Source organism: Apium graveolens, chromosome 6, assembly GCF_009905375.1.
Source record: "Apium graveolens cultivar Ventura chromosome 6, ASM990537v1, whole genome shotgun sequence".
In the NCBI taxonomy this organism is placed as follows: domain Eukaryota; kingdom Viridiplantae; phylum Streptophyta; class Magnoliopsida; order Apiales; family Apiaceae; genus Apium; species Apium graveolens.
The window spans coordinates 132,778,692-132,788,109 of record NC_133652.1 but is presented as its reverse complement, the minus strand read 5'-3'; the positions used below and the strand labels follow the sequence as shown (position 1 = coordinate 132,788,109).

At 35.2% G+C, this 9,418-nt stretch overlaps 1 long non-coding RNA gene across 5 annotated transcripts; it reads left to right on the top strand.

Moving 5' to 3' along the window:
* Window positions 1-5,115: 5,115 nt before the first annotated feature.
* LOC141668965 (uncharacterized) lies at window positions 5,116-7,748 on the top strand. 5 transcript variants are annotated; one of them, XR_012553280.1, is made up of 7 exons: window positions 5,116-5,425; window positions 5,513-5,555; window positions 6,542-6,854; window positions 6,954-6,996; window positions 7,090-7,267; window positions 7,373-7,411; window positions 7,503-7,748. It is a non-coding gene; the product is annotated as an uncharacterized LOC141668965 (long non-coding RNA). The 5 variants fall into 5 exon arrangements; XR_012553282.1 differs by having other exon boundaries at window positions 5,117-5,425; window positions 6,616-6,854; XR_012553281.1 differs by having other exon boundaries at window positions 5,117-5,425; window positions 6,605-6,854.
* The last annotated feature ends 1,670 nt before the right edge of the window (window positions 7,749-9,418 follow it).

The following is a 9,418-nucleotide window of genomic DNA, read 5'->3' as shown; positions in this document are numbered from 1 at the left end:
TAATAAAAATAAAATGCAATAAAATAGATAATTACACTATTTATATTATTTGAAAATTAATACCCCAAATCAATTTTAGGGTGTTTTATCCCCTAATTAAATAATTAAGCCCCAAAATTATAATTACGGGGAATAATTTTAAAAACAGTAAAATATAAATTTTTATCAAAATTCCCAAAAATTGCGAATAATTAGAAAATGCAGAAATACTGGGTATTTGAAATACGCATAATTTTATAAAATAAAACATAATTTTTTTGGACTTTGACGTCCCAGTGGGGTCCCGGTCCGTTTATTTTTGGAAAAACGAACCTTCATAAATTAACATAAAATCCCGAAAACACATAAAATACATTCAACACACATAAAACGAGATAACACGAGTAACGCAAATAAACACTCGTCCAAATTACGGATTGATTCATATAAATGCATCTTAAACACGTAACAATATTCTATTGGATCATGTTGGATCCGAAAATAGATCACTTAGCCGCTAAGTAACTATAAAGCGATACAATTTAATATCAGATTTGGATAATTATCAAAACCGGGCTTCTTATAAAACACCTTATAAGAAAATAATGTAAAAATATCCCGTCTCTCGAGAATACGGGTTTTATTGATCTACCGAAATGATTATCGTATCAAAAATTTTGTGCCGGGACTCGCACGGGTCAAACCGTCGTCCGGATCGAAAAAGTTAAAACACCGAAAATGTCCGGAATTATCAGATTAGTTAGGAAGGTGTTTTTCAAAGAGTTTCGGGTTATAAAAATGCAAAAACGGTTGAATTTGGACGATTCCCGGCTTAATAAAATAGTTTTATAATTACTCAGAAAATAACTATTAAATCTATAAATCATTATAAAATCATATAACAGACAAAAAAAATACTCAGAAAAATATCACAATTATCTATATTTTATTCTGGACATATAATAATTAGAATACTCACAGAATATCATATATAAACATCCAAAAAATCAACTCCAGTTACCAGCTAATTCACTAAAATTCATATAAAAATCACATAACAATTCCAAATAATAATATATCTGAAAATATGGAATATTACAATAATTCTTTATAAGCGGTTCGCGGGTAAATCATATATTACGTCCTTTACGCTTTGAAGCCTTGTACTTGGGTTTAATATGTAGGAATTTAGATTCGTAATTGTATTGTGATTCTCGTATTCCTCGATGGTCCGTAGATACGGTCGTTTTACAAAGTTTATTTTCTTCGAAAACTAATGGCATTTACTTACACTCAATTGGTACGTATAATCATGATATCGACTCGGAAACTAAATTTCCCATGCATAACATAGTGTGGGCTTAAAAGTTTTCCCCGATTGTCAGGGTTACTATTCATCAAATATTTTACGAAGTCTCAAAAATTCGAGTTGTTACAGTCTTCCTCTATATATCTTTCTTCATCAAATTTGTTAAAGTCTAGGTCCTCTTCACTCTCCTCGTTCACTATATGGTCAGGTTCATTCTTCTATTGATTAACAGATTCTGCGGGCTGAGCCCTGATTCCTCTTCTACGGGGTGGCATCGTTTTGATAATGAAATGGTGTTAATACAGTTGCATATCTTATACTTGGATTAATTCATATATAGGTAAGCATGTATTTAAATATTTAGCATGCTTTTATCAAGGTACAATAATAAGGTAAGACAATTTCTTAATAACTGCCAGATAATATATAATAAGGTCTCCCAGTATGTCTTGGGACAATAACAACCATCGAAATCCATACGTGTTTCTAAATACAATATATCAACTACATAATCCTGAATACTGATTACAAATACATACCCCGGGTACCCTGAAGGGCTAGGAATGCTATATACTACCAGCTATCCTAACAAAATTGGTGACAAGTCACCCAACCATTTACAAGGTCCATAGGTGGTCACTGGTCTCTCAGTCTGAGTCACTGCGCGTGAGGTCTCGAACCCTCCTCATCGCTTCTGCTAGCATCAGCTTAGCACCAACTACCAGAATGTATCCCCCCATCACTGTCATCCTCATATGTAATCGAGTACGGAGCTCAATCCCATCAATCTCCCGCGAGCTATGGACGGAAAGCAGCCCTAAAGTCCCATTAATCCCCGGGTAGCATAGCTTGATAGCTCTCTCGGCAGTCAGTGTCGGTCGTAGCTCCATAATGCAGGCAGATGCCGCGGTGATCTCACCATTCAGCTGAGCCACTATCCAGTCATGCACGGCTACATGTATGGTCACTGGGGTGATAGGTGTGAGTCCGGGGCACTGAAAGATATGTCATGAATCTCATAAGTCTGTGCCTCCATCTCGTCATCCTCGTCCTCATCAGCGAAGGGCAAGGGCTCAGTATCCCTTGGTGAGGTGTGGGAGGGTGAACAGTCGGGAGAGGATACATCTCTATATATGTCCAGCCTACGCCAACGCCCTGGGGCTCGTCGACATCATCAGCTATAGGGGTAGGGAAGTCAGTCTCCTCCTCCGGGGGATCCTCGATAGGGTCATCATCTGAGTCATCAATAGGTGGGTCCTCCGGCTCGGAAGTAGGGTCGCGCTCAATAGCATAACTTTATCAACAGGGTCAACCTCCCCCATAGGCTCCACTGGTACCTGACATAATAGGCAAGGTGTTAATAACTTAGAGTCGGGATTCCCTTGAGGGTAAACCTGTGAAGACTACCCATGCAGTCTGAGGGTGAACTTTACTTGAGTTCTAATTGATTATTATTATTCTTATGTCTACATATTTTATTTCCTACCATTTCCAAGATTTGATAACCTAAGGCTCTAATACCATTTCTGTGGTGCCCCAAAATCCAGGGTCAGGACTCTAGGAGGCCATACCATCTTGAATCCTATATAACACTTATCTCGTACAATAATAATAAATAATCACACCTTTATGTCCCACACTTATAACACACACACACTTACAAGTTGTTGTCTTGGAAATGATCCACAAAGTGATAGTTATTACAGATAAAAAGTAATTAAGTCTTACCACGGGTGTAACCTTAATTTAAGGTTATACCGGTGGCTAAATATACGTTTCTTCAACTTTACCTTACATAATTCATACTTTTAAATAAGTCATACTAAAAATAACTGAAAACCAATCCAGCTTATACGGTGTACCTGAGGTACTGCACCGAACATCGTACAGAACATCCAGCCGTTTCCTGCCCGTTTCCTGGTTGTGAGTTTCATGATAGGCATCTTGATTCACTGTCTTGTTGTGTCATTTTAAGAAAACAAATGTGAGCTATAATGCCCATCATAATAAAGTACAGTATTAAAAGACCGTATACGAAATTCATATCTGATTCCGTATATAACATATATGTTTGTTTAAAAATAGCTTTTCTTGTGATACACACCTATTTCCAAAAACAATTCTTTGATTGACTTATTAGTCTGCAAATACCTTAATGGTAAACCTAGCACCTAGGCTTGAATTACGGTATTGCATCTCAATTCCAATTGTAAGAATATAGGTCATTCACCGGAGCCACCGCATATGATGATCAGTCGTAATACGAAAATTTGTAACCTTTTCTACTAGTAGAAGGATGACTCCCATACATCTAGTTGTCACCCTTGCCGTATTCATGCATATTATGCGTGGCCCATACATCAAGAAATCAAGGAATCTTGATGGATAATCTTTGGGAGGCTTGGGTGTGCTTAAGGTTCCTAAATCTTGCCAGGAAAATCAAGAAATCAAGAAATGTTACTATTTGGCACTATTCATCATCACTTTCATGGAAGTATTTAACCATCCAAACCTTAATGAAATGTTTTCAAAAATTTATCTTACCTTGGTTTGATATGTAGGAAGCTTAGGAATTAATTGGAAAATTTTTCCATGGCTTGAAGTTGAGGTTTGAAATTTGATTTCTTCCTTTTCTTGCTAGGGCCAAATGGAAGCTATTTAGGAGATAGAGAGAGAGAGAGAGAGAGAGAGGAGAGAGAGAGAGAGAGAGAAGAGAGAGAGAGAGAGAATTTTTGTTGCTTTTCTTGGTTGCTTCTTGAAATGAAATGTATGTAATCTTTAGTAAATAATCCTAGGATATGGAAATCTATAAATATCTTTCTAGCTTGGACAATATTTTCAAAGCTAGGATGCTAGCTAGGTACTTCATTACTATTTGTTACTATTTTCTAGATAGGTTACTATGCTCATTAGGTTGGTTACTATTTAGTTACTAATCTTTGATTACATTCTTAATAATTAGTTTGCATGGTTTGCATCGCTTGATACATTTTATTTATTCGCTTACGTATTCGCTAGGTCGCTTATTCATTTTCGTAATAAATCTTCGTACGCGGTTCGTGGGATTAATCCTTTCTTATATGTCCTTTATGCTTTGAAGCCTTGTACTTGGGTTTTAATTTGTAGGATTTTAGATTCGTAATTATATTATGATTCTCGTATTCCTTGATGGTCCATATATAAGGTCATTTTACAAAGTTCATTTTTTTTAAAACTAATGGCGTTTACATACACTCAATTCGTACATATAATCACGATATCGACTCGGAAACTAAATTTCCCATGCATAACATAGTGTGGGCTTAACATTTTTCCCCGATTGTCAGGGTTACAATTCATCAAACATTTTACAAACTCTCAAAAATTCTAATTATTACACTTTACCTCAACCTCTCAGACATCACAGCCTTCCACATTCTTGTACTCGTGTCCTTATCCTTCATCAAGATGATCACCCTCTTTAGTTCCGTAGTTGAGAAAGTTTCCATTACTTTTCTGCTAACACTACACCATATTAGGCCTATAGCAACACTTTTTTTGGTGTTACAAGCATAAATGTTGCCTTAAATCACTAAAATTTGATTTGGGGTAACAGTTTTTTTTTTGTTACAGTAGAGAATACTAGATGTTACCATAGACACGATGAAATTGCTATTGTAACACAAAATATAGTGTTAGTATTGATATTAGAATTAGTGTTACAATAGGACTAAATGATTAGGTGGGCTCTCCAATTTTTTATAAAATTTTCATAAAACTCTAAACGGCCCAAAAGGAAAAATTTGACCCGCTCATTTTATTTTGGAAAATAAAATATTAAGACCCTCATTTGTGCTTTATACACTGGCAAGTATCAAACACTCAGCAACTGGAGATTAGGGTTCTATTTATCACAAAATATGTAGCCTTGGTCGAATAAATTCATTAAGCCAATTCTTGGAACAAATTCATCAAGCAAAATTTGACGGGCTTTCAGGATTTCCCTTATAAAATTTCTCGATCTTCTGGGCCTTCGCTGGGTGCCTTTATGGAGCAAATCCTGTTTTCAGATTTCTAATTACAAAAATTGGGCATATTAAACTTGCAAATTGAACTTCGCATCTAGCACTATCAACGTCTCTGACATCAAATCGAATTGTAAGTATTCAATTTTTGGGATTTTAATTGGGTTCTTTTTAGTTGCTAATTTTGAGTTCTTTGATTGGGTTGTTCTTCACTTTCTAGGTATAGCAAGTTAGCAACCATGATTTACTGAACACAAATCAAGGTAATTTGTACTTACTCTATTTGATTTTATATCTGTACTATGTTACTGTTATCAAATAGAAAAGAAGTAACAAGGAATAAATAAGGGAAAATTAGGCTATTTGAATTTTTTTAAATTGTTCTTGTATTTGGAAAACAATTTATATGTTATTGATAGTTTACTAGATAACCATAGTGTTTGGGTGCCCTGTTTTTTGAAAAATAATATTTGTACTTGTCTCTATTTTGAGTTTACTTGTGATGAATTTATCAATATTCTACTTAACAATATGGTACTTAGTAAGGAGATTGGATCTATCTCAAAAGTACAAGCCATTAGTTAACAGATGCATTGTACATGCGGATCTTGAAAGTGGAAGTCACAGTGAATGTAAACTCAGATCTTCTTACCGCTACTAGCATTGAAAGGTTGAAACTTCTTGATGACCACAAACAGGCTCTTTGCATTTCGTATTGGGTTCTGGTTAAGTTCTGAATTTTTTGATTAGTTTGTTGTTGAGTTCTGAGAATTCAGTTATAAATAGGTAGTTTTATTTCTATTAGAAAGATGAAAAGTGACTCTAGTTTAGAATCTATAAGTTAGCCAAAAAAATATTATGCATTGTTTAATCTGCAATTTTGTTTTACACAGATACGTATCAATTTTACATGAAGAGGGTTTTCATTTATCATACATAAGTATCAAATTGCATTTTTTTCCTGAGTCAAGATTTCTGTGTTGCTTTGTTTTTAAAACAATAAGCTATTTGTTGAATTATAGATATTGTATGCATGCTACAGTTTTTAAGCACTAGACTAATATTGCACATATAAGGACATAATGTTGCACATTGTGATAGTCCACTTCCAGTAAGCAGCACCATTAGTTTAATATATGAGTGTGCACCGGAACCGTATGTCCTCACAGGGCTGGAAAAACATGTAAGGTATTTGATTATTTGTTACCAACTTACTCTAACATTACTATGTTTCTTGTTTAAACTAAAGTACCATCATAGCTTCTGACTGAGCCAAAATACTGCAATGGGCTTGTTTATGAAGTTGTAATAGCTGCTGGACAGATGGCGAAAGATTAAGATTCACTAGGTCTACTGCAGTGACAATCATCTGTGATTATTCTACGCTGTTTTGGCATCAATAAAAGGAAAAAATGGCTGAGTATCAAATATCGCAGGGTTAGCTTTTTATTTTGGGAGAAGATCAAAAGATCATGGAGTAGAACCAGACATCGAAGATGACCGCCAGACATACTTGATCAACCAAGACACAGGAGAGCCAACCTCACAACATGCAGTTGATGGTACCATCCTTTTAGTCTTTGTATACTTATTAATATTTAAGACATCTTCTGCAGTACATTAGCTATTTTCATTTCTTTAATGTATTGGTTCGATTTCAGTTGAACGTGGTCCTATGCAGTTGATGGTACTATCCTACTATTGGTATTTTTTTTCTTTTTAATTGCATCATGTTGTTTCTGATTTTAGCTTGTTTTAATGTTCATCATTTACAATGCATACTTCTTATTGTCCCAGCCTTGATGAACTACAAGTGAACTATAATAATGAGAGATCAAGGAAAGTCTTTTGGCCTACTAATTTGAGTTTTCGGGTGGGTTAATGTATCAAGTCATTGACATGCTGTTCTTCATATATGATCAGGGATTTTACAAATCCATCTCTTCCTTTAGAACAGAGACGCAGATCCTCGCAAGTAAGTTTATTCCCTAATTTAGTATCATATATATTTGAGGGCCCCATTATGCACTAAACATATGATTTCCTTTTTCTTTACATTAGCCTGGTTATGGTGATGCAGGTGGTGTGTATGGCTTTCAACCTCCTGGAGTCAGGCCAGGTACTAAGTTTTCTGGTTGCACTATTTGTTTCTCTTTTAATATACTCTAGCTATTTTCTAACTTTTTTTATTTGCCTCTTTCTTGTCCCAGTTGGATTCCTGCAGGTGGGTGTTGCTCTGATCGTGTTTTAAGACCTTTGTGAGATGTTTATATCAGAGCCTGGGAGTTGCTGCTGCTACACTTAACTAAACACTTTTTTAGATTTGCCTTTCTTACTTTAAGTTAGGTTTGATTTTTGATGTAATTTATTTTTGTTTTTTGTTTTATCTCTTTGTTTTTCTTAGAGCCTGTTCTAAGAGAAATTTTGAGAAGCGACTCGTGTAAATTCTTTCTCTTTTATATTTTTGAGGCTTAGAGCTCGTTTACCAAAAAAACAAAAATACCAGAGTGTTAAAAAAGAATGTTACAATAAGATATAAAAATGTTACCAAAAGATTGAATTGAGTGTTACAATAACAAATAAGGTGTTACAAAAGAGTCTATTTAAACATATTTTTGGTGTTACTAAAGGGTAAGGTGTGTTGCAACAGAACTGTGGTTACACCTTCAACTTGTTACCATAGAAATAAAAAATATAACTGTAGGTACTCTATTGTAACACATTTGGAGGTGTTACCAAAATTTCAAAAAGTGTAACCGCAGACATCTATTGTAGCAGGGGCAAATCCAAACCCCCCAAATTTTCAAAAAATGTAACCATAGCCCATTTTTTTGCTTTAGGTAACAGTTTTTGGCCATTTTAACACTTTTTTTTGGTGTTGCTACAGGTCAAATATGGTGTAGTGTAAGAAAGTTGAAGGAGCCATTTTGGTAGTAGATTCTGACTTCTGCTAATGATACAACCCAAACTCTGACAATTTCTTCTGCTAATTGTTGGAAAAAGTCTTCATCTGTGATGCACATGTTTAGAGGCTGAAAGTCAGTTTGATTGAAGCAATTACAGATGACCCCAGCACCAGCTTGCACTTTCTTTGGTTTTCTTCCAACAGAATTGAATGAAGGTAGGTTTGTGATTTTCTTTAGAAGTGATATGGCTGGATGTGATTGGTATCTTGAGTAGAGTGTTTGCAGTTTGTTTATATAAGTATTTTGGCTTTTGAGGTATGTTTGGCTGAGATAATGTTTGGCTAGGCTTGGTGGTTTGAGTTTGTGAGATTTGAATGTGCAAGACATCTTTCTTGGTTCTTTCTTCTCCACCATTCTTCCTCATTCTGCTTTCATCTCTCCTTTTTGTCATCCTTCTTCTCTCCCTGCTTCTTCTCTTCTACTTTGCTACCAGTCACTTTTAAATATTGACTTGGATTTGAGCCAGAAGGTTTTTTCTCATCATTATTCTGCTAATCATCATCCTTATCATCTTTTGTGTTGAACTGTGTAGTTAGCAACATGGTTTCAGCATTATATAGGTATCTTCCCAGCATCCTGATCATCTTTTCATATTCAGCTATTTTGTTGTTCTTGGTTTTGAGATCAGTCTCCAATGTCATAACCAATATTGTATTTCCCCTTACATAATTTTTAGAAACTGTGAAGTATCTGCACTGTTTGGTTCATGGACAGATGTATGCCACCCCTTGCTTGGATATAGATAGGCTTCTGGAAAAGCATCTATTTGAGCTTTCTTGAGTTCATTGAGCAATTGGGTGTCCCCTGGAATTACTAGATAGACTCTATCAATTATTACATCCAGTGCAGATGCTCTCATGATTTGAAGATTTGAGAGAGACACATGTTAACATCTGTCCAGGCCACAGTCATTGATAATGGCTACTATTCTCTTTTCCAAAAAAATTCCAACCTTTACTATCACCACTCTTAGAAAGCTAATGTTGTTGGCCAAAGCTCTTTTATAAGTGATGTAGTTGTTGTGAAGAGACACTCATAGAAATGTTAATAGCTCATTGAACTCTTTGTCTTGACAGGGTCCTTCTGCAGCATTATGGAGTCTCTCTTTTCCAACATCTTGAGAGATTTTTAATTGTGTAGAACTTTGACCAGAGTGGGAT